The following is a 25,693-nucleotide window of genomic DNA, read 5'->3' as shown; positions in this document are numbered from 1 at the left end:
TGCTCCTCCTGGTCTAGGGCGCGTGGCGCAGGCGGAGGCTCCAGGCGCCCCGCCCGCCCGCCTTCCCCTCTTGCTCGGGCCAGCCTGGAAACAGGGGTCCAGCCGGGGCGCCCCAGCCCCTCCTTTCCCGGGACTTGGATTTAAAGGGACATGAACTAAGTAACGGGAAGGCGCCCAGCACCCAGGGCGCTCTCTGCCCCCTCCCGGGAGCTGCGAGATGAAGCCCTGCACGGCAGGCCCAGGGTGGGCCGGGGGCGCCCCGCATGTTTCGGCTCCCTCACCCCGAGCCTCGCCCCTCGCGCCCGGTTCCCGCCTGCGACGCCTGGCCCTGACTTGACTGAAGAGGCTTTTGGCGGACCACAGGTGGTTTTCTCTACGACAAATGATCCGTCCTTTTTCCTTACAGGCAGTTCGGGTCCACATTTGGGGGAAGGGTGATGCTCGCCTTAGAAAACTGGTATTTGGAGATTAGCCCCGACCCATAAATTAAGAGAAAGTCCGGCTACACGCACATACCTTGGAGTAAAGACACCCAAATTCCGTCCCTCCCCCGCGCCCTGGCCAACAGGTAGCCCCCCATCCCGGGAGCGGTTGTGCTTTGGGGGAGCAAAGTGGGATCGCCACTCGGGCGTTATTAGGTCTCTCTCCACACATACTCCCATCCCCCACCCCCGAGAGATGGTGTCTGATTCCTGGATCCGAGTATCCTGGGACCAATTTGAAATGCATTTCCTGGCCCATAAATCCGTAGGCCGGAGCCCGAGTTCCCAGCTCTCCCGGAACGTGTTGGGCAAACGGCAGCACCCGAGTGCTGCGGGGGGAGATTGCACAGGGTCGGGGCTCGTTGGAGTGCAGGGGGTGACTCGGGCCGGGCAGAGTCAGGAATTGCAAGACAGGCCTTGGAGCTGAGATTTAGGACGCCAAAAGAGCTACACTTTGAAGTCACCACTAGCCAGGGGCCCTGCTCACACCGCCTGCCAGCACTGTTCCCACCTTTGGCCGAACGGGCTCTCACTGGAAAACCAGCCCCTCCTCCTTCTCCCAGAGTTCACGCTCAACTTCTTGTCTTGACCTGAGCACCAAAGCCCCCTCCCTAAAGGGCCACCAGCCTGCAGGGCAGTCCTCTCTTTACCAGCCCCCTGCAGAGGGACAATTAGGGAGTTTTCAGTTTTGCTTTGTGACTTTGCAGTTACAGTGATTCAATGCACCTTCTAGGTGGCGCCTCCCTGTACTCTCCGGAAGGTTTTTCTAAACTCCTAGGGGTGGAATTCTTGGGGAGAGCACATCTTGGACTTAATGGAAGTTGCCAAATGGCTCTCCGGAACACCTGGAGCAATTTCCTTCTCTCCCTGCAGTGCACTGCACTTCTGGTTCTCCACTTTCTGGCTAAAACTCGGTGTTATCAGACTTAGGTCTGCATTTATTTTTTTTTCTCTCTAAATGGATATATAAAATAGTATCTCACGGCTGTTCGGTGTAAATGAAAAATAAGATATCATGAATATGTAAGGGAAAGGGCTGCAGACTTTCCTCAAGATTCAGATTCAAATCCTGCCTCCATGGCCCAGCAGCTGTGTGGCTTTGGGCAATTCCCATCAGGTCGCTGTGAGAACTCAGCTCAGGTGAGCGCCCAGTGCCCGGTAGGCGCTCAAGAAGTGGGAAGTGGTGTTATTAGAAGCCCAGCCCCCAGCAAAGGTCACGGCTTTCTACATGGGATGCCCAGCCTTCAGCCTGCTTCCCTCAACACTGCTGACATAAAATTGCCCTTTCTCTTGGACAGTCTGCACTTTCTTTCATTTTATTTCCAAGCTCTCTTTTGCTGATTCAGCAGCCCTTCCTCACACAAGCAGTGGATGGCAACTGAGATCTCGCTGGGAAATGGTGATTGGTTCCGAGCAATTACTGGTCAGCACCTTCTACCTCTGGCTAATGCATACCCTTCCCCCAGGCAATTCCAAACACGCCCCCCTCCATGACCCTGCCTCCTCTCAGATTAGCTCCCACAGTGACAGACTCTCTTCCCTGAAATGCAGATATTAGAGGCATTCATTTTGTGCAATTTGGAAATCATTCTCCCATAAAGTAGGGCTGGCGGTATTGATTTCATTTTGGAGGAAACTGTCCAAGGCTATAAACACAGTACCACCCAGCAATCTCAAAACACAAGCCAGGGAGAAGGAACAAAAAGCCAGACCACCATGAGGAATTTCATGGTTCTGTGCACCAGGCTCTGGGGTGAACAGCTCACGTTAGTGACTCCACGGGCAACTCCTCAGGTGACCTGGGCTTCCACAATGACCAGGTTAAAGCCGGCTCCGGGAAGTGCGCGGCCAAAGGGAAGATATTGATTAAGCAGGATTCCAGCCCAAGCTGTCTGCTTTGCCAGCCTCCAGGGTGTGCATTGCCATTTCCCATGCCCACTCCCCCTTCCAGGGACCGGGAAGTTTTCCGGTTTCAGCTCCAGAAAGGCTTCCTGTTTTCCCTATATAAAGAATGCCTCCCTCTCACCTCCACAGAAGCCCACGTGTTTCCTTCAGAGACCTGAGCTGCAATCTATAGTTTCCCGTTTGTGTCCTTGAATGTGCCTGTGTGTTTACCCTACACAGTGAGACATCTGCATCGGGAGCTCCCTTTCTTCATGCTCTCATAACGTGATACTGGCGCTCTATCTGCTGGGAGGCGGGCCGGCTGGTGAGTATAGCAGAAGTGGTACAATGTGATTTCGAAGGCTAGGGTGTAAACGGTGACACAGCTTCTGCCTCATGCTCTTGAGATCTGGGAGCATGGGCCCATCTCACCATGCTGTCAGGAAGCCCAAGCAGCCTGTGAAGAGGCTCACCAGGAGAGAAATGGGCCCTCCAGCCCTCAGCCCCAGCTGGACTTCCAGCCAACAGCCAGCCCCAGTTGACAGCTCTGTAAGCACACCATTTTGAAAGTCAGTCCACCAGCTCCTGTCCGGCCACACCAGCAAATGCCACGTGGATCAGAGACCCCACCCACGGGGCTCTCCCCCCCATGCCTTGTCATAATTCCAATTTCTCTTTTTCCCTTTTGAGGTGTAACTGACACACAACATTATACTAGTTTCAGATGTACAACAATGATTTGATTTTTGTATATATTGCAAAATGATCACCACAGTAAGTCTAATTAACATCCATCACCATGCAGAGTTACAGAATCATTTTTTTCTTGTGATGAGAACATTTAAGATGTACTCTCTTAGGGCTTCCCTGGTGGCGCAGTGGTTAAGAATCCACCTGCCAATGCAGGGGACACGGGTTCGAGCCCTGGTCCGGGAAGATCCCACGTGCCACGGAGCAGCTAAGCCCATGCACCACAGCTACTGAGCCTGAGCACCTAGAGCCCGAGAACCACAACTACTGAGTCCGCGTGCCACAACTACTGAAGCCTGCGCGCCTAGAGCCCGTGCTCCACAAGAGAAACCACCACAATGAGAAGCCCGCGCACCGCAACCAAGAGTAGCCCCCGCTCGCCGCAACTAGAGAAAGCCCATGCGCAGCAACGAAGACCCAATGCAGCTAAAAATAAAATACATTTATTAAAAAGAAAAAAAAGATCTGCTCTCTTAGCAGCTTTCAAATCTGCAACACAGTACTGTTAACTAAAGTCACCATGCTGTGCGTTACATCCTGTGACTTATTTACTTTATAAGTGGAAGTTTGTACTTTTTGACCCCCTTCACCCATTTTGCCTACCCCCCTCCCTTGCAACCTCCGGTCCAATCTCTTCTCTGTATCTGTGGGCTTTTGTTTTGTTTTTTTTAGATTCCACAAGTAAGTGAGATGAAATTATATTTGTCTTTCTCTGTCTGACTTATTTCACTTAGCATAATGCCCTCAGGGTCCATCTAGGTTGTCGCAAATGGCAGGGTTTCATTCATTTTTATGGCTGAATGATATTCCATTATTTCTATATCTACCTCGTTTTCTTTATTCACTCGTCCAGCAACGGACACTTAGGTTGTTTCCATCATAATTTCAATTTCTGAACAAAATAGATGATTATTGCTTTGTGAAGTCAGGCAGAGGTCACGTCAACTACAGCTCAGGGGCCACTGCCTGCTTTTATAAACAAAGTTTGATTGCAACACACCATGCCCATTTATTACACATGGCTATAGCTGCTTTTACACTCAATGGTAGAGGTGAATAATTTGGACAGAAACCACATGGCCATAAAGCCTAAAATATTTACTATCTTGCCCTTTACAGAAAAAGTTTGCCAAGCCCTGTGTATTAGTCTGTTGAGGCTTCCATTACAGAACAACAGAGACTGAGTGGCTTACACAACGAAAATTTATTTTCTGGAGGCTGGAAGTCCTAGATCATGGTGCCAGCACGGTCAGGTTCTAGAGAGGGCCCCTTCCTGACTTGCAGATGGCTGCCTTCTCATGGGTCCTCACATGGCAGAGAGTAGAGCAAGAGAGAGAGCAAGAAGGAGAAAGAGAGAGAGCTCTCTGGTGTCTTTTCTTATAAGGACACTAATCCTAAGGGATCAGAGCCCCACACTTATGACGTCATTTAACTTTACTTCATTAGAGGCCCTGTCTACAAATACAGCCACACTGGGGGGTAGGGCTTCCATATATGAACTGGCGGGGGCCAGGGGGGGGGAACAAATGTTCAGTCCATAATAGCCCGTTTTATGCCACTAAATTTGGGGGATACTTGTTACACAGCAGTAGCAACCAGAATGGACTGCATGCAGATGTAGCCACATCTGTGTCACTCACTCTCATGCCCCCCAAGCTGGGACACAGTCAGTGTACAGTACACTTTTGTTGCATGAATATGCTGACCTAAGGGTTAGTGTTAAGTACGGTGATGAGAGGGACAAATACCCTATCAGGCATTGGGGAACCTGGATTCTGGTCTCAGTTCTGACACTAACTTGTGTGACACTGGGCGAGTCTCCCAGAGCTTCCTGAGGCCGAGTGGCTTTACCTATAAAGTGGGGAGCAAGATGGTTTCCCTGGTCCCTCGGCTCTCAGGCTGCAGGACTTCCCCTAGCAGTCCCCGCCTACTCTTCCTACACTTCAGTGTGACCCTGCCCTGCTGTGCCATGGATTACTTATCAGGACCGTGGCCGTAGTAAGCAATGAGCAAACCTCTTCAGAAGGGCTTATCTTTTTAGGGTCACCCAGGCCAGCTTCCAAGGCTTGATCTCTCCACCCCAAAACTGGCCCCACTACACAAACTCATGCAAACGTGGGAATTCTGCCTGGCTACAGCTCCAGGAGCAGCTGTTAAGACAGGCATCCGTGATCTCATCTGCGCAGTCCCCTTTGCTGCCAGGGTGTGAAAACCAGCTCAGCTGTTTCTTCACTGGGAGCCCATTATGGGATGGCTCTGTGCCTCTCTCTCTTCATCTGTAAAATGGCACCAACACCTGTTCCTATTTTGTAGGGTTGGGGCAAAGAGTAAAGGACTCAACCCAGGTAAGTAAGGTGTTTGTATGGTCCTCACCGCCTCATTGGTCCTCAATACCTCATAACTGTTATTAGTATTATTCCTGCCCCTTTCCAGGGATAATTTTCCCAAGAATGAGGATGATCTTGTTACAGGAGCTGCCTCTGCCCCGAGCGGGTGGAGAGGTGCTGGAGGCCCCCGGGTCCTCCCCCTCCCATTCTCTCCTTCTCCCAAACCACCATCATTCATCTTCCAGTTGTAAGTCTCCGCCTGTCCCTGCTCAGGACCCAGAGAAGAGAAGATAATTGCTTGGAGGTGCCCATGAAGGTCTACACCTTGAGACTGTCCTGGGCTCTTCATTCTCCCCAAACCAGAGGCAGGGAAAGATGTCAGCCCTGGATGGGAGCAGTGAGGAGGAGACAGGCTTCTTGGATGTCCTTGGCCGATTTCTGTTGCAAGGACCCTGAGCACCTGATTTCATCTAATTCCTGGCAGGACCCTTTGGGGTCCAGACTGTGACCATCACTTCCTCCTTAAAGATGGGGAAACTGAGGCTCAAGCAGGTAAAGTGAGTGACCCGAGGCCACATATGGCTAGCAAGTGTCAGCTCCAGAAAGGCAAGGAGGGGACTGCCCTGGTGGCCCAGTGGTAAAGAATCTGCCTTCCAATTCAGGGGACCCGCGTTCGATCCCTGGTCAGGGAACTAAGATCTCACATGCCGCGGGGCAACTAAGCCTGTGCGCCACAACTACTGACCCCGTGTGCCTTCACTAGAGAGCCGTGTGCCGCGAACTACAGAGCCCACGTGCCCTGGAGCCTGCGCATCTCAACTAGAGAAGAGAAAACCCGCACACCACAACTAGAGAGAAGCCCGCGTGCGGCAACGAAGACCCAACACGGCCAAAAATAATTTTTAAATTAATTAATTAATTAAATATTTTTTCAAAAACGAAAGGCAAGGAGAACTCTATGGGGCATCTCACTCCTGGTCTGCTCTGGGATGCTGGCACCCAGGCTTCAGGGCAAGCATCCCATCCCCAGGGGTTGATCTGTGTGGAGATGATAACAGAGGAATCCTTTGTTTTTGATTAATTGCTGACCAGCTCCAGGGTCAAAAGTCTGCTCAGGAGAAAAGTTGAGAACTTAATCTGAGCTTTGAAATGCTACCCTAAGACACCCTGCTGGGTGCTTCTTCTCTCCACCCTGTGGCTGCAAGGCCCACATCTTAGTCCCAGGAAATGCTGGTCCCCAGGTCACAGATAAGGCACTGAGGCAGAGAGGAGATAAGCAATTTGCCTAAGATAGGCAAGTAAATCCTGTAGGAGCTGGTTCTCCAAGCTTGACACTCCAAGTTCAAGTGTTTCCAGACTCATTCAAACTGTCCTCTCTGCCAAGAGTGTCAGGAACCCTCATCCTTGACCATCCCTCATTAGGACAGCCAGTGGGTGCTTGCTGCAAGCTGGGCTCAGTGCCCTGAAACCCCCAAGCCACATTAGCCCCTAAATGGTGCCACTTTACGGATGAGGAAAGTCTCGGGCACATGAGCTAACCTGCCCGTGAGGGGCAGAGTCTAGATTCGGAGCAAGCACGCGGGCACCCCCTCCTCCCTGCTGTCCGGCAACATCCCCGCCATCCTTCTCCCTAAACTACCTTCTCCCGCTCCCTGCTGGGATCACGCCATCAGGAGCTGCAATAGCGGCAGTAATAGTACCCTGATGCGAGGTGGCCGCTCTGCTCTGCCCGGTACCCACCCCTCAGGTACCCACCCCTCACGGTAACAAGATACATGCACCACGTGGCTCAAGATACAGGACGTTTCCCTGAGCACCTCCCACCCATCGCCCCTCCACCCACTGCAGGGAATAGCTATTCTGAACTGTATCACCCCAAATTCGTTTTGCCTTACCTTGGAACTTCATGTTAATGGAATCACACGTGTGTGTATGGCTGCTTTCACTCAACGTTATGTCTCAGATTCATCTGTGTTGTTACGTGCAACTGCAGTCTGTTCTTTTCAGCGCTGTTGCTGTTTGCATGAAGGTACTACAGTTTATTTCTCTGCTCTCCTGTGGATGCACAGGTGTGTTGTTTCCAGTTTGGCGTTATTTTGAATAAAGCTGGTATGAGCACTCCTATGTGTCTTCTGGGGGGCACTCATTTCTCTTGGGTATATACACCTAGGCACGAACTTACTGGGACTAGAGGAGAAGTGTACAGTTGACCCTTGAACAACGAGGGGAGTAGGGGCACCCACCCTCCGTGCGCTCAAAAATTCACATATAACTTATAATCGGCCCTCTGTATCCGCAGGTTCTCTGTATCCACGTTTCTGCATCCACGGATTCAACCTACCACAAATCGTTTAGTACTGTAGTATTTACTGTCAAAAAAAAATCCATCTATTTTTAAGTGGACCCACACAGTTCAAACCTGTGTTGTTCAAGTGTCAAATGCATTTAATTTTAGTCTTTAGTTTCCCAAAGTCGTTGAATCCGTTAGCATGCCCCCAGCAGAAGGTGAGAGTTCCAGTAGCTCCACAGCATCATCAACACTTGGTAACGTCAGTCTTTTTAATTTTAGCCGTTCTAGTGAATGTGTAGTGGCATCTCATTATGATTTTAATGTGCATTTCTCAGATAAACACTTTGTAAATTAATTGGGCTTATTTTTTCCTTGTATTCACTATTTAATTTTTGATGTTTATATCTATTATTATTTATTGTTTATATCTAGTTTTACGGTTTCCTTCTGAGAATATCATATGCTACTGATTTTCTGTTTAGATCACGAATGTAAAGTTTTCTTTGAAAATAAATCTATCCATGTTTTTAAAAAGGGGGCCAGGGGAAGATCCATTTAAAGAAAAATATTATGCAAACCACAGGCCATCAGGGATAGGAATGTGCAGTTTGGTGGAACAGAGGAGGATCTCTCTGATCTTAAAGATGGAGGCAAAATCAGGCTCTGGACAGAAACCAGAAGCCAAGTCCCTCTTTTCCTGAGCTCCACTGTCTCTCCTGCTGTTTGCTCTGCGTTTCCACTCCCCACAGACCAGCTTTCTCTGCTGCGGGGTGCCCTTCCCATCACCTCTCAGTCCAACACCCTGGCAGTCAATAACCTTGACTCTCTGGATCCTGACTCCCTGGAGAGATGCAGCTTAGGTCAGCTAGAGTCAGGTGTCCATCCCTGACCCAATCAGCTGTGGTCAGGGAGTGGGGTCCTGCCTTGTGACAGCAAGAAGAAGACATGATTGGCATTTCTAGTGCAAGTGAGAGGAAGCAGATTCTGAGGCAAAAACTCGGATGTGTGTTCATGAAAAAAAATGCTCAACATCGCTAATTATTAGAGAAATGCAAATCAAAATGCAAAATCAAATCAAAATACCAATCAAAATCATCTCACTCCCGTCAGAATGGCCATCATGAAAAAGCCTAATTATATGAGAATTCCCTGGCAGTCCAGTGGTTAGGACAGTGGTGGCCCAGGTTCAATCCCTAGCTGGGCAACTAAGATTCCCCAAGCGGCATGGCCAAAAAAAAAGTCTACAAATGATAAATGCTGGAGAGGGTGTAGAGAAAAGGGAACCCTCCTACACTGTTGGCAGGAATGTAAATTGGTGCAGCCACTATGGAGAACAGTATGGAGGTTTCTTAAAAAACTAAAAGCAGAGTTGGCATATGATCCCAACCCTGGGCGTATATCCAGAGAGAACTATAATTCAAAAAGATACATCTACCCCAATGTCCATTGCAGCACTGTCTACAATAGCCAAGACACTGAAGCAACCTAAATGTCCATCGACAGATGAATGGATAAAGAAGATGTGGTACATATATACAATGGAATACTACTCAGCCATAAAAAATAATGCCATTTGCAGCAACATGGATGGTCCTTGAGATGATCATACTAAGTGAAGTCAGACAGAGAAAGACAAACATCATATGATACCACTTATATGTGGAACCAAAAAAAAAAAAAAAGATACAAATGAACTTATTTACAAAACAGAACCAGACCTACAGACATAGAAAACAAGCTTTATGGGGACTTCCCTGGTGGTCCAGTGGTTAAGACTCTGCGCTCCCAATGCAGGAGGCCCAGGTTCGACCCCTGATCAGGGAACTAGATCCCACACGCCACAAGTGAAAGATCCAGTGTGCCAAAACTAAAGATCCCACACGTGGCAACGAAGATCCCGCATGCTGCAACTAAGACCTGGCACAGCTAAATAAATAAATATTTTTTTAAAAAGAAAACAAGCTTATGGTTGCCAAAGTGGATGGGGCAGAGAGGGATAAGTGAGGAGGTTGGGATTAACACATACGTACTACTATATATAAAATAGATAACCAACAAGGACATACTGCATAGCACAGGGAACTCTACCTAATATTCTGTAATAACCTATAAGGGAAAAGAATCTGAAAAAGAATATATATTTATAATCTCAATCACTTTGCTGTACACCTGAAACTAACATGACATTGTAAATGAACCATACATAAATAAAATAAAAAATAAAATAAATTGGGATGTGTGTTCTGTCAATGGGACAGATGACTTGAAACTGAGAATGAAAGAGCTTTGAAAAATGGCAGGTATAATTTTACTTCCTTATTTACCAAGATCTAGACCTATTTATGACTCCAGGGGGCGCCGTCACCGGGTCATTCAATTTCTAGATGAAGACAATTATGAAGAAGAGAGTGCCAGAGGAATAAGGAAGGAAGAGAAGGATAAGGAAGAAGTGATTTGGATGGATTAGCAAGAAGGAAAAAGAGAGGCTGTGGTGGTGTAGGTGATGATGGTGGTGATGCTGTGCTGATGGTGTTGGTGTTGGTGATGGTGATGGTGATGATGGTGATGATGAGGAAGATGATGGTGATGTTGGTGGCGATGATGATGGTGATGGTGATGTTGGTGATGATGGTGATGGTGGTGGTGATGGTGATGGTGATCATGATTAATTATTACATCTGTGTGCCTGGCTCTGTGCCAAGCACTTGACATTTGCCATCACATTTAATCCTACAACAACTTTATGAGGCTGGTACTATCATTAACCCCATTTTACAGATGAAGAAACCTGAGGCTCGGACAGGTCAAGTCACTTGCGCAAGGTGGAAATGAACCCAATCAGCCAACAGCAAAGAATGCGCTTGCAACTACCACACTTTTCTGTCTCAAGTGTGTAAACGTCCCCTCACTGGGGAAGACAAGCTATTATCTGTGGTCAAGCCACATATCAGACATTTTAATGAATGGTTACATAGCGTTGTACATGAATAACCACCCAGGCCAAGGAGTTGAACGTTATCGTCACCCCAAAAACCCACAGTGTGCCCCTCCCCAATCATAACCTCTCCTCTCCTAAACAGAGCCATTAATCTGAATTTATAAATATCATTTTTTCTTTATAGTTTGCCACCTGTGTATATGTATCCCTAAACCCTGTAGTTTAGTTTCGTCTGTTTGGAACTTTATGTGACTAGAATTATACTACATGCATTTTTTTTTTGCCCAACATTCCGCTGAGCGTCATTCATGTGGTTGTATGTCTCTGGGATTCATTCATTCTCTTAACTGTATAATATTCCATTGTATGAATACATCAAACGTTACTCAGCTGTTCTACTGTAACTAGACATTCAGGCTGGTTGTGTCCAGTTTAGGGCTATTAAAAACAATGACTTTTGCTTTCTGATCTATGTGTTCTGGAATGTGTGCACACATCTCTGTCCCAGGAACACTTATTCAGTCACAGGACTCACCATCGGCATCCCTCTCCAGGGATCCCAGGGTAGGCAGGTGCCTCTTCTCCGAGCCTTGTCAGCACCTGTGCTCCTCTGGCTTTAGCACATGCCACTCAGCCATGTAGTTAGCTTTTAATTCATGGTCTCACCCACTCACACACATGGCAGTGGGAGCACTGCAAGGTGGGATCCCATCCGATTCCTCTCGCCCCCCTCTGCGCCCGGCACGGTGTCTGGCACACATCAGGAATGCGATCGTTGCATTTTGAGTCAATGATGAATGAATAAACCAAGGAATGAATGAACGGTGGGTGTTCCCTAAACATCTGTTGAACCGAAGCGTGTCACATAAGGGAACGGTGGAGCCCGGAGGTGCTGTTAGCTGGGGCTGCTTTCGATCTGTGTTTGACCTTGCTTGACACTGATGTCATGGCGGTGGCACTGGGGACACGGTCCACGGGCAGGGGGTGGGAGGATTAGGACGCCTCACTCACACTTCCAGCTCAGCGGGTGGGATGGCGGAGACAGAGGCGCATCCAGGGAAACCCTTCCCAGCCAGATCGCTTTTCTCTATTCCCTCCTTCTCTGCCTCCCAGGGCTGATGAGTGTGATGAGACCTCATTAGAACAAGGCAGCCAGCCAGTGGCTTTCTCCTGCCTCTCCCTCATCTACTGTGTATCCGGAGGGGTGAGCTGGAGGGCTGTGCGTGTGCACGTGCGTGCGCGCGTGTGTGTCGGGGGTCTGGCCTGAAGATGCTTGTGATTTGCTGGCTCATCAAAGAGGAAGATGAAAGTCGTGGAGTCTGGGTGAGGGCCGTGGGCAGCGGGTGAGCTGCCATAGGTGGTGGGTGTATCAAGGATCAAAGCCAGTGTAGACCGGCTCAGAGGCCGGGGGGAGGGGAAGTCACGATAGCGGATGGGACCCCCGACCAGCACAGACGGGCTTCCTTAGGTGTGCGGGCCAGGCCAGGTGAGTTCAAGCCTGTCTTATCAGCGATGGGTCTTGTCAGTGCCCACTGGCCTTGGGATTACACCCAGCCCTCTTAACAGGGTTTAGAAGGCCTCCCTGACCAGCACCGGGCTCTCCCTCCCACCTCCTCCCTTCCTACTCCCTTCCCTGCTCCTAGGTCCCCCGCTGGTTCTGCCTTCACCTGTTCTGTTCGCCCTCCTGCTGCAACCTGTCCCGTCTCTGCTTAGTAACTATTTCCAGGAAGTCTGCCTGACCCCCTACCGCTTCCAAGGCCAGGACGGGTGGCCCTGCCTGCGCTGCCGTAGCTCCTTGGACGCTCCAAATCGTGGCAGTTGGTGTACCGTGGGGTCCAGGCTTGCTCCCCGTCTGTATTCTCTGCCAGATGATCACAAGCAGGGACCATGGCTGCTAGGTTCCCATTCCAACCCAACTCAGTGTCCATCCACAGTAGGTGCTCAACAAGTACGTTTTGGGGGTGATGAAATGAAGAAGGTGGGCAAGTATTTGCCAAGGACCATGGGGTGACTCAGGGCTACCTGGGCCTGGGGACAGCTCCTCCCCTCGTCCAGCTCTGCCCCTCACCTTGCCTTCCACATGGATGTAGCCCCCCTTTCCTCCTCTTGAGCAGCTGTGTCCTGCACCAGCTTGAGCCTGCAGTGGACACAGGGTTGCGAAGAATCCACTACCCTTTGCTCAGGCAAAAGCACTCAGATTCTCCCCGATTCTCAGCCTATGTGTTGGGCGTCTTCACTCAGGTGCTGAGGACCTGATTTAGTCCCTGAATGAGGCGGTACCTGAGGGCAGATGTATGTCTGAACTTACCCACTTACTGATACAGAAGCAAACAGATCTCTTTTTGTGTACACCACTCTGAGCTGGGTTTTCTGGCACTGGCAAAAAGACCTCATATATACACTACCAAACGTAAGGTAGATAGCTAGTGGGAAGCAGCCGCATAGCACAGGGAGATCAGCTCGGTGCTTTGTGACCACCTAGAGGGGTGGGATAGGGAGGGTGGGAGGGAGGGAGACGCAAGAGGGAAGAGATACGGGAACATATGTATATGTATAACTGATTCACTTTGTTATAAAGCAGAAACTAACACACCATTGTAAAGCAATTATACTCCAATAAAGGTGTAAAAAAAAAAAATCTTTACTGGGGCTTCCCTGGGGGCGCAGTGGTTGAGAGTCCGCCTGTGCTCCGCGATGGGAGAGGCCACAACAGTGACAGGTCCGCGTACCGCAAAGAAAAAAAGAAAAAAAAATCTTTACTGAGATATAATTCACATACCATATAATACACTTAAAAGTGTATAATTCAGTGTTTTTAGTATAAAGTTATAAACTACCACTACAATGTAATTTTACCTTCCCATCACCCCCCAAAAGAAGCCCCATATCTATCAGCAGTCACTCGTTATCCTCCCCCGCCAGCGCAGCCCCTGGCAAGCACTCATCTGCCTTCTGTCTGCATGGATTTGCCTGTCCTGGACATTCCACAGAGAGGGGAATCATACAATAAGGTCCCTTTGCGACTGGCTTCTTTCACTCAGCATAATGTCCTGAAGGTTCATTCATGTTTTAGCACCAGTACCTCACGCCTCTTTATGGTTGAGTAACATTCCATTATGTAGATGGACCACATTGGGTTTATCCATTCATCAGCTGATGGACATTTGGGTTGCTTCTATTTTTGGCAACTGTGAACAATGCCGCTGTGAACATTTGTTTTCAAGTGTTCTGTGTACCTATGTTTTCATTTCTCCTGGGTATAAACCTAGGAGTGGAATCGCTAGGTCATATGGTGACTGTTTCACCTCGGGAGGAGATGCCAGACTGTTTTCCAGGCCAGCTGCACTACTTCCCTGGTGACTAGTGATGCTGAGAATCTTTCCACGTGCTTATTGGCCATTCGTATGTCTTCTTTTGGAGAAATATGCATCCAAACCCTTTGCCCTTTTCTAAATTTGTACCTCTATTATTGAGTTGTAGGAATGCTTTGCATATTCTGGACACAAATCCCTTATCAGGTAGATGACTTGCAAGTATTTTCTTCCATTCTGTGGGTTGTCTTTTCACTTTCTTCATGGTTCTATCATTTGTAGCACAAAAGTTTTTAATTTTGATGAAGTCCTTGGTATCTGCTTTTTCTTTTATCACTCATGCTTTTGGTGTCACTGCTAAAGGATCTTAACTAACACACCTGACTCCTTTGAGACAACTGGTCACTCCTCATCAACCTACCCCTGCTTATGTCCTAAGAGCATGGCAGCCTTTCCTCCCAAAGAGAGCCTCGTGCCCTAGGGATGGGGCGGGGGGCGTTTGAGCCAATGATGTCAGAGTCATCTGCCCCCCAGCAACGTGGAAAGCATCTCAGATGCCCAAACAGACCAGGTTCTGAGCCACACACTCCTGTCCCCCACCGTGGCCAGAGCTGATCTGACACGGTAGGCCTTCCTGGAGGAAGGGCCAGTGAGAAGTGAAAGACACAGGGAGGGGGACAATTACAGAGCGTGAGCACAGATCAAGCTCCACCCTCTGGGGGCCAAGACCCTGGAGCGTGCTTGAGTCTGGTGATCGCAGCCCATCACAGCCTCCGCGAGACCCACGTGTCAGAGAACAGGCCTCGCCCTGAGCCGGCGGGACCTGCTCTGCACGCGGCCGTGTGAAGAGCTGAGCAGACCGGCTTCTTCCCCACCTTCCTCCCGAACACAGGCCCTTCACCCCGAACCCTCAACGGCTCACACAACATTCGTTCCAGAAGCCCCAGGCCAGGGCTGGGGATGTGGCAGAGAACAAGACAGGTGTGGCCTTTGCCCACGTGGCCACAAAGCTGTCTGTAGAAGCTCAGCGCATTCGGCTGACAAATGGCAGTTACAGTTACTGACGACATGGAGGCCAGACTTGGCTGGTAAATAGTGTCAGTTCAGGAATCACCGACTGAATAAAGAACTTCCAGAAGCCTGGAGTGCACTCAGAGGATGTGTATTCTGTCCTAAGTCTGCCCCTCGCTAGCTGTGTGGCCTTGGGCAAGTCACTCAGCCTCTCTGAGCCTCAGAGTCACCCCATGTCGCATGGGAAGGAGAATCAGCCCCTCCTCCCTGCAGAGAATGAGGTCACGTGTGACTGTCAGCGTTGACCTGGCTGCAGGCGGTGACACTCCCTCTGTTTATGAAGATCTGTGTGTCAGGACCCGGCCTCGGTGTTACCCACTGAATCCATACAACAACCCCACGTGGGAGGCACGCCCAGGAAAGGAAACAGAAGGCCAGGAGGGGGTAGGGGCTGAGCCTATTGGCCCAGCGTCTCTGCGTTCCCTGGAGGGCTGAGGAAGGCGAGAGGATTCTCATAACTTCTCACCAGTCCATCCCCCCGCATACCTTCACCCTGCAGTAGGGCCACAGCTTTGGGAAAGGAAAGGTAGCTCCCCATCATGACAAGGGTCAGTGCCTCCCAAACTGCAGCTTTCTTCTTTGAGAGGAGTTTTTTAAACGTACTTGGTTCACGTTATAACAATTACACTTACTGCACACACTTTGCAAAATACGGGAAAGCACACACAAGAAATGAAAGCCATCATCCGCCCGACGCCCAGTGGTCACACAGTTAACAACGGATTTGTTGCCTCCAGTCTTTCTCTTCTGCGCACAGCTAACACAGATATATTTTACAAAATTAGGAAGAGGCTCTTTTGTACTTCATTTTTTTTTTTTTCCACTTAGCACATGTCCTGAATATTTTCTCATTTCATTAAACTGTCTTCTACAGCCCAACCTAACGGTTGCTAGTATCTGTCTATAGCTGTCAGTAACAGCAAACGTTATATGCAAATATAGTTTATATCCCTTTAGAACTTTATAACGGCTACATCGTGCTCATATGTTCTCAATGCTTTCCAAGTATTAACTCATTTAATCCTCACAACAACTGCATGAGCTAAGTGTACTATTATGACCCCATTTTACAGAGGGGGAAGCTGAGGCACAGAGAGGTGCGGCCACTTGCCCAAGGTCACACAGCTGCTAAGGGGCAGGGCCAGGATTTGAACCCAGGCAGTCTGGCTCCAGAGTCCACGCTGCCTCTGAAGTGCCCTCATTATGGGCAGAAATGGAATGGGAACAGCAGTGGGGGGACGGAGGGTGGGGGAGAAGGGGCAAGCTTCCTCCTCTCTCGGGCTCTGGAAGACAGACAGAGAGGTGTCTCTGGGTCCAGCGTGTAACTGATGCTGGGCTGCCTGTGCCCCTGTCACGCCGTCCCCAGATGGTGGGGAAGCCACCGTGCCTGTCTGTGTGGACATGTGCATCTACCAGCACCTTCAAGAACCCTGGGAACCCACTTACTGTGGAACTCCCAGAGCTGCGGTGACGGGAGGCCCCTGATCCCCGCCCTCCCCTTAGTCTTAAGCACCACGTTCTAGAATGACGGCTGCCCAGGCTGCCTGTGGCAATGCCAGCATGACTCACCGCAGACAAGGGCTTCACTGGCCACTGGCAGCCTCGGCAGCAAGAGCTGATCATAGGCCTTGGCTGGGAGGACAGGCGTGTCCCCACCCCCAGGAAGCCACGCCAGTCGGATTCTGGGATGTTTTACAGGAGCAGGAAGAAAGGAGGAAAGCACGGACGTCAGCCCAGTTTGGAGGGGTGTTGTTCAAGTGTATGTGACGGCCCTACCACGGGCTGGTATCCATGCCCCCAAACCAGAGAGCAGGATGCCCCGTTATAGAGACAGACCACGTGCCCCTTGGCCACCCCAGCGGGGTGGATGCCCCCTTACTTGTAAAGGACACCAGGATGGCCACGCTCACCCAGGGAGGCAGCGGGACTGCTGCCAGGCAGCCCAAACTTGGAGGGACCCTGGGATCCTTAACTTTTGTGAGCCTCAGTCCCCTCTTTATCAGCCAGCCCCCTCCCAGGGTTGTGCCCGAGGACATGAAATGAATGGCGCGCCCGCTGTGCCTGGAGCAGGACATCACGGTAAGTGCTGTATTACCAGGTCAAATATTTCCCTGTGTGCATCTCCGATCGTTTCCTTGGGATAAATTCCAAAACGCAGACCGGCCAGGCCAAAGGGCACGTGCATTTTGCGACGGCCGCTGCTGCTTCTGCTGCCTGGTGGCCCTCCCTGTTACAGCACTGCTCAACCTCCCATGCACAGAATGTCCTGGCTCTGATTCTGATTTGGCAGGACTGGGCGGGGCCTGAGACTGCATTTCTAAGGCAGGTGGTGTGATGCCCCTGGTCCAGAACACACCCCCACCACTCCCTGCCCCTGTGCGGGGGGTCCTCAGGCGCTCAAGAGGGGCTGTTCTCTGCCAGCCCCTCTTGTAGGAAGCTGGGTGCTCGGTGGGGCAGGGCAGACCACAGCCCCAGGCAGTGTTAGTGGCGGGGCTGGAAGGCCGTCCTGGCATGCTGCCTGCGTATCCCCATGAGGCCTGAATCTCTGCCATCAGCCGCCAGTCCAGCTGGGCTGTTTATGCAGCCAATTCCAGCAAATCCAATCCACCCAGAGAAGCCGAGAGACCAGCTCTGTGCACCGAGGCCAGGCGGCTGGGGTCCAGCCCTGCGAGGGGAGGGCCTTTCCTGCAGCCTCCGGCCTGCGGGCTTCGGTCCCTGCAGCGGCACTGCGGGCAGGCCCGGAGCGGACAGCGGGCAGAGGGAGACCCCATCTGGACGGGAGCGTCCGTGCAGCCCTCCTCGCGCTCTCCCCGTAAGATGCAGTGTGCTCCACTGGGTTCCGGCTCCAGCCCAAGGGGCTGAAAAGCCTGGGCATTTCTTGGGCTCAGGGGTCAAACAAACAACTCTACTCCAGGTAAAAGTAGCGGGGAGGGCACAGAATTCGTAGGGTGTTTTTGCTTTCTGTATGAACCACATGAAATTGCAGATCTGGGGCCATTTTTGCCCTCCAAAAGGGCAATTTCATGTGGTTCAATGTTAACCTCACAGCAAACCTTTGGGGTCGTTTTTATACCCGGCCCATTCTCAGGATGCACGATGCTGACAGACAGGTACACAATCACGTTTCACACACGTTGCCACCAACACTGACCATATTTCGTGGAATCTAAGATGCCAGGTGTAGGGTGCTCTGGGCCCCTCCATCCCCGACAGCTGAGTTCCACTGTCAGTGCTTTGGGGACCTTTGGAGGGTCAGCGCCCCCCATCTTTTCTTTCCAGCTTCCTGGAGCCACACACGCATGAAGACTGATGGCCAAGGAGGAAGAAAGAGGTCCCACGGGCTGGCGTCTGCTTCACGCCGGCGGGAGCTGCCCTCCTTTTCTCTCCCACAAAGACTCTGGGGGCCCATCCCAGGGAGGAGCTGTGGGGAGGGAGGGGAGAGGGAGGCGGGACAGAGCTCCGAGCGGGAGATGCCAACCTCTGTCCTATCCCGGGAAAGAAAGATGCCAATGTGTGCGTGGATTAGGGACTCACCTGGCCCTGACCTTCCTGAATCAGGAGGTGAGAGCTCCCAGGTGTCAGTGTGTTGTGGCCAGGCTGGAGGGAAGGGGTTGGACCCAGCCCCCCGCCAAGCGGGGGTCTCACGTTGGGAGTGATGAGCCGCACACGCTCTCACGATGAGGCTCTCTGGGTAGAGCAGGGCGGCCTCTGAAGTTGGTCCAAAATGCCTGGGAGAGGAGACTGGCCTGGTCTTACTGCAGTGGGGGGCGGGGCCGAGTGAGGGGTCCTGCTCTCAGAAAGAAGCGTCCAGCAGCTCCGAAGGACGGAGCACCCACCGTCTATCAGCCTGCCTGGATGCGGGGCCTAAGCCTGGAGGAGGTGGGTGGAGGCTTAAAAGCTGCCAGCACCCCAACATCCAAGATGGAGTCAGACTCTACTACACGCTGACATGACCGCTTCCTGTATCGCAACTCAGTGACACGTGCGACCTGCACGTGGTACAAGCGTAAGCATCCGTGCACATCACAGGGAGCGTGATGACCCTGTGAGTCTCCAGCACGTTAGTGTCTATGGGGGTGCATTCAACCCACCTCCCCCCAGAACATCTTCACGGCAGCTCCACTGTCAAAACACACCCAAGGGGCTTCCCTGGTGGCGCAGTGGTTAGGAGTCCGCCTGCCGATGCAGGGGACACGGGTTTGTGCCCCGGTCCGGGAAGATCCCACATGCCGCGGAGCAACTGGGCCCGTGAGCCACGGTCGCTGAGCCTGCGCATCTGGAGCTTGCGCTCCGCAATGGGTGAGGCCGCGACAGTGAGAGGTCCGCGCACCGCGATGAAGAGTGGCCCCCGCTCGCCGCAACTGGAGAAGGTGCACACACAGAGACGAAGACCCAACGTAGCCAAAAATAAATAAAATTTAAAAAAAAACACACTCAAGATTTAAAATTATGACTAGCTCAGCCTGTACCACCACCCAGACTGAACAGATGTTTATCTTTTTCATATTTGCTCTGGAGAGTTTTTTAAGCAGTTCAAGTTAGAGTGGAAACTCACCAGGCCCAGAGGCGACCTCTTGCAGAGTTACTGAGTGTTCTTCCCACCATCTGCCATCCTGTGTGTCCTACAGAATTTCCACGAAGATTATCACGCTGTTCAAACCCTTTAGCAGTTCTTTTTCCCTCCGCCACATGTAACGTTTTAGGTTCATCTCTGTGGATTCCTGCGGCTCTCATTCATTTTAAAGGTAGGATAGAGGTTATTCCACTGTGAGAATGAACCCCAGCTGAGTTAACTATCCCACATCCTGGTAAGCCTATGGGGGGTTCTTGATATTTGCTTCTAGTCATTGTTTTCAGACAAAGAGGACAAAATGCTCAGAGGGGAAGCAACAGAGGCGGAGACGGCCACAAGTCTGCAGCCTCCAAATCCACCGTGTCCTCTGCTTCCCCAGCAGAAGATCACAGCAGGATCAGAGCTCCGGTTGAACCGCACACCCTAGCAGGGTGAGGCCACCCGTCGTGGTGGTTTAAAGGTATGTCCACAGGGGCTTCCCTGGTGGCGCAGTGGTTGATAGTCCGCCTGCCGATGCAGGGGACACGGGTTCGTGCCCGGGTCTGGGAGGATCCCACATGCCGCGGAGCGGCTGCGCCCATGAGCCATGGACACTGGGCCTGCGCGTCCAGAGCTTGTGCTCCGTAGCGGGAGAGGCCACAACAGTGAGAGGCCCGCGTACCGCAAAAAAAAAAAAAAAGTTATGTCCACAAATTCCTGGACCCTCTGCCCCTTGAGAGGTGGAGCTTAATTCTCCTGCCCTAAGCGTGGGCCGCACACACCCTTAACAAACAGAACAGGCGGGAGTGGTGTGGCATCATCAGGTTATAAGAGGACTGGGGCTTCCGTCTTCGTCTGTCTCTCTCCCTCTCTCTGTGATCACTCACTCTGTGGGAAGCCAGCTGCCCTCTGCAGAGACAAGGCAAGGAATGGAGGCCTCCCGTGATCAGCCAGCGAGGCCCTGAGGGCTGCCGACGACCTCAGAGTTAGCTTGGAACTGGATCCTTGACACCCTGCACAACCACCTTGATTGCAGCCACTCAGGCAGCTCCTGGACTCCCGCCCCACAAAAACCATGAGCTAATACACATGTGCTACCTTAAGCCCCTGAGTTTGGGGGTATTTGTTATGCAGCGGCAGATAACTGACACACCTATTCAGCCTCCCTCAGAGGCCAGGAGGCGGGACGCAGGCAGACTTGGGAGTCCAGCTGGCTTCACCACCCACACATCGCAGCATCCTGGCCTCAGAAGGAGTGCGATGGCCCAGGAGCCACCAGTGTGGAGCCATCAGCACATGGGGCTGAGCACGGTGGTAAACGCCTCCTCCTCTTTCTCCTCCGACTCCACCATCCTCTGCCGATTCCCTCGCAGCCCTGACCGGCTGCCCCTCCAGGGATTGTAATACTACAAAATAAACTCAGACCCAGCTCCCAGCTGCAGGCAACTAGCTCCCTGTTGGGTTTTCTTCCTGAGGTACATTACTGACACAGAATCCAGCAACTCCTGCCACGTGCAGTGTTCTGGGATTTCCCCCATGTCAAGAAGTTTTGGAGTCAGACGGACCTGGGTTTTCAATCCCCTACCGCCACCTCTTCTCCTCCCCAAGCCTCACTCTCTTCGTCTGTAAAGCAGGGTCAAAACCGTACCCAGGGCTTCCCTGGTGGCGTCAAAAAAAAAAAAAAAAAAAAAAAAAAACCGTACCCATCTCCAGGACCATCATCTCCAGGACAGCAGAGAGAATTCAGGCAGGTGAAGGGAGCCGCTGGATCAGGGGATAGCCCTCAGCAAACAGGGCTGTGGGTTATCATTTACCTTGTTAATACCAAGACAGCAGGAGCTGGTGATGTTGAGCATCTTTGCATGTACCTGCTGGCCATCTGTATGTATTCTTTGGGAAAATGTCTATTCAGATACTCTATTTTTAAATTGGAGGGACTTCCCTGGTGGTCCAGTGGCTAAGACTCCGTGCTCCCAGAGCACGGGACACGGGTTCGCTCCCTGGTCAGTGAACTAGATCCCACGTGCCGCAGGTAAGACCCAGTGCAGCCAAATAAATAAATATTTTAAAATAAATAAATAAAATAAATTGGATTGTTTTTGTGATATAGAGTTGTATGAGTTCTTTATATATTTTGGAAACTAGCCCCTTATCAGATATATGATTTGCAAATATCTTCTCCCATTCTGTAGGTTGCCTTCATTCCTTTTCACGACTAATACCCTACTGTGTGGACTATGTGTGTATACATGTGTTCGCACACCTAATAATAGTTACTGACCACCCATCATGGGTCCAACGCCGTCCTAAGAGCCTTACCCTTATTACCCTTTCAAACCTCACAAGAGCCCTGTAAATGGGTACTACTATTATCCTCATTTTGCAGATGAGAGAACTGAGGCTCAGAGAGGCAAAGCGGTTTTCGTAAAACCACACAGCTGGTAGATGGTGGGGCCAGGATGCCAAGCCAGACAGCCTGACTCCGCAGCCCACGCTCTGAGGCTCTAAGGCTTGTATCTGAAGATGTAAACAAGCCTCTTTTCCCTTCTGAGCCACCCAGTGGAGTGATGCCTCCACCCACCACCTTTCCTTTTGTTCCGGCTCCTTCTCAGCCTAGGTGCATATCTAGAGTGTATCTGGTCTGCATGTTCACTTTAAAGTCGGGATAAAAGACTCCAGAGAGAGAAGTGACTCCCCCAGGCTCACACGGCCTGAAGTGACAGGTGTGGGTCTGGACCCACCTGGACCCTGAGGGCCCAGACGGGAGGCGAGACCCCGTGTGTCCTCCAAAATGCAGAACCGTCACCAAGAGCCTGTGCGAGCTCCTGTGTCCTTTCTGCGACAGCCACCAGGAGGGAGTGAGCATCTGCCCGCAGCATGCTGGGCCGTGTCCACTCCCCACGGCACCTCCCGCCTGACCATTCATTCTTCCGAGGGTGGTTTCCTTTTCTCCCCTACTGCAAGCTTTAGTGGGAAAGAAAAAGGCTAGAGACCAAAAGGCTAGGAGCGGTGTGCTGGCAAGCAGAGGAGCTCATCACCTCCTCCCTGGCTTCTGGCCTCAAACGCTTGCTCCGGGCGGGCGGGGTCACGGGACCAGAGGAGGACGTCGCCTGTGGTGACCGCTGCCTGCGCTCCCCCAACTTGGCCGACAGACAGGCTGGCCTTGGCCAGAAATTATATGTTTTGAAGCTGTTCCTGAACCAGAAGCCCCAGGACTCTGCCTTTCTTGTGGTTAATGTTTGAATTCTCCTTGCAATTCCTTGAATTCTCCTAGCTTTTCTTTTTCCCCTTTGATTTTTTTTAAAAAATATGTTTCATTATGGAATATATATTTGCTGTAGAAAAATGAGAAAACATAAATAAGCATAAGAAGAGTTTAAAACATCCCAATTGCACTATATGGCGAGGAAATGAACCAACTTGATCTGGTACAAGGATGACCCTCACAGGCAAGAAGCCGGACCCTCTCAGGTGCCCTGACTGACCTGTGAATTAGAAGCCAGGAGGGCGGCCAGCCTGGAGGAGGCGCCGGGCCCGGAAGGGAGGCTGGGCCTCTGCTGCTTGGACTCTACATGGTGTCTGCATCTGTGAAAAGGCCCAAAGCTGTGTGTGTATGACGCACATGGAGGTCCAACACCATCTTTACTAAATACTTGCCCTTTCTATTCCCAAGGGATCGCCACGATTAACATTTTGGGGTGTCTCCTTGCGGACAGTTTCCCATGCATATATGCAATTTTCCCCATAGATTTGCTAAATCTATGTTAATCTTCTTGCTAAATTTATGTTATTTTTGTGTCCTTTTTTATGGCTTCCCTCCAGTCCCCCTATAAGGACCCATATCATTTGAGGTCGTTTCAGAACAAGGAGGCGAATTTTATCACAACCATGTCCCCAGCACAGTGCCTGGCACGCAGTAGGTGCACCGTGGAGGGATAGGGTGGGAGGGGGGAGGAGGAAGGGGCCAGGGAGGGCAAAAGCATGGGGCAAAACCATAAAACGCATCGTGCGACCCATGTTGGGTCCTAATTATAAGAGACTGCAGTCTAACACAACATAGTAAACCAAATATACTCCAATAAAAATTAAGTATACAGCAGAAGCTAACACAACACCGTAAAGCAATTATACTCCAATAACGATGTTAAAAGAAATTACATAAGATATCATTGGCGCATTGGAGAAATTTGAACACAACGTGATTACTGATGATATTAAGGAAATACTAATCATTGTGTTAGGTGTCCTGGTGGTACAATGGGCACTTCTTTTTTTTTAACGACTTTATCAGAGAGCATACTAACATACTTAGGTGTGGCATGACAAAATGTCTGGAATTTGCTTGGAAATTTTGGGGCAAAAAAAAAAAAAAAAAAAAAAAAAAAAAAAAAAAAAAAAAAAAAAAAAAAAAAAAAAAAGAGCGGCAGGTAGCTAAAACAAGATTGGCAAAATGTTGAAATCGGGAGATGGCTCCATGGGGGATTATTATGGTATTCTCTCTACTTTTGTGTATGCTTCAAATGGTCCATAATAAAAGGTGGAAACTAATTTTTCTAAAAAAAAAAAGCATCGGTCAATACATGTTGGAGATATACTGCATGACATGGTGCCTATAGTCAACAGCTCTGTTTGGGCACATGAAAATTTGTTAAGAGGGGAGACTTCATGTTAAGTGTTCTTGCCACCAAAAACCCCCAAACCAAAAACAATGACAAAGGGGCGTGAGGAAACTCCTGGAGGTGATGGGTGGGTATGTCTATTACTTGATTGCAGTGATGATTTCACGGGTGTATGCAGATGTCCAAACTCACCAAATTGTCCACACTAAATCTGCGCAGGTTTTTGCATATCAATTATACCTCGATAAAGTTGTTTTTTAAAAAAAGAGCAAGTGGCAGAGCTAGAAAAGAAAAGCAACACTGGCACAACCACTAGGGTTAGTACCCTCAGCCGAGGGCACCCAATCCAACAGACCAATGCCCTTCCTCATAGCAAACAATTTTATACCCCCATTGCTATCCTGAAATGAAACTCGTAGAATCCTGAACAATATATTCAACTCCACCTAACGCCCCGGTTGTAATATGCAGCAGCTCTAGAAGGAATAGACAAAAACATAAAGTAACGGGTTTTTCAACGCGTCCATACTCAGCCCAGCCTCCCTGGACCTCAGCTGCTTGCACTGGTGCACAGGCTCATGTGAGCTCAACAGTGACAGATGGCACCTGACCCGGGTGTGACAGTGGGACCCACCTGCCAGTCACATGGCTTTCCAACGTGGCGGAAACCTCTCGGCAAAGTTCTGAACCTGACGCAGCGTCCCCTCCATTTGCAAAACGGCTGCATTCCTGCCAACGGTGCAAACTCGTGCAAAACCATGCTTCCCACAGGTGTGTAAAATAGAGTTTGGTCCTAAACGAGCACAGTTACAAACAGGTTTTTCCCCTGCATGACTGTCCCAAAGGATGTCCTAGAACCAGGTGACATGTCAGAAGCTGCTCCGGTGGTGTGTCTGAGATCCCTGCCCACACCCTTAAGTGCGGGTGGCACCCTATCACTGTGACAAACGACTTCCTTCCAGAAACTTCCAACTCGGCCTCTAGGGGAGGCAGTGCCCACTCTGCTGGGCAGTCCGCCAGGACTCAGGGGAGCCGGCTTGGATGCATCCCACGAATGGCCCACTTTTCGCCATTCCCGGGAATGATGGCAACCTCGAAGCAGCAGGGGGTGGGGACCACAGCGGTGACCCAGACTAGGGTCCCCCATGTGGCAGGGGCAGAGAACCAGGTGGACCAGGCTTCTCAGGGCTGTCTTCCCAGGCGGGGAGGCAAGTGGGGACCCGGAGTGGGGCAATACCAGGGTTTGGCAGAGGAAGGTGGAGCTCTGGAATGAGACTGAAGCGAGATCTGGGCGGCCCCACCTCGGCCTGGGTGTGCTGGTCACTGTGATCGACGGGAGGCAGGGGAGGGCAGAGGGCAGAGAGAAGAGGCCACGGCGAGGACTCACAGATCTCGTGGGTCAGGCAGGAAAACGCCAGAAAGAGAGACCTCAGAGAGCCACTCGTCTAAATTTTTTTTTAATTAATTAA

The 25,693-nt window shown here is 50.8% G+C and overlaps 1 protein-coding gene across 1 annotated transcript in view; it reads right to left on the bottom strand.

The window, feature by feature from the left end:
* The window catches only part of JPH3 (junctophilin 3), a 152,134-nt gene that overhangs the window by 79,206 nt on the left and 47,235 nt on the right, over positions 1-25,693 (bottom strand). The gene's annotated exons all lie outside the window — the stretch shown is intronic.

Source organism: Neophocaena asiaeorientalis, unplaced genomic scaffold (genome assembly GCF_003031525.2).
Source record: "Neophocaena asiaeorientalis asiaeorientalis breed wild unplaced genomic scaffold, Neophocaena_asiaeorientalis_V1.1 scaffold40, whole genome shotgun sequence".
Lineage (NCBI taxonomy): Eukaryota > Metazoa > Chordata > Mammalia > Artiodactyla > Phocoenidae > Neophocaena > Neophocaena asiaeorientalis.
This window is presented reverse-complemented; position numbering and strand designations above follow the sequence as displayed.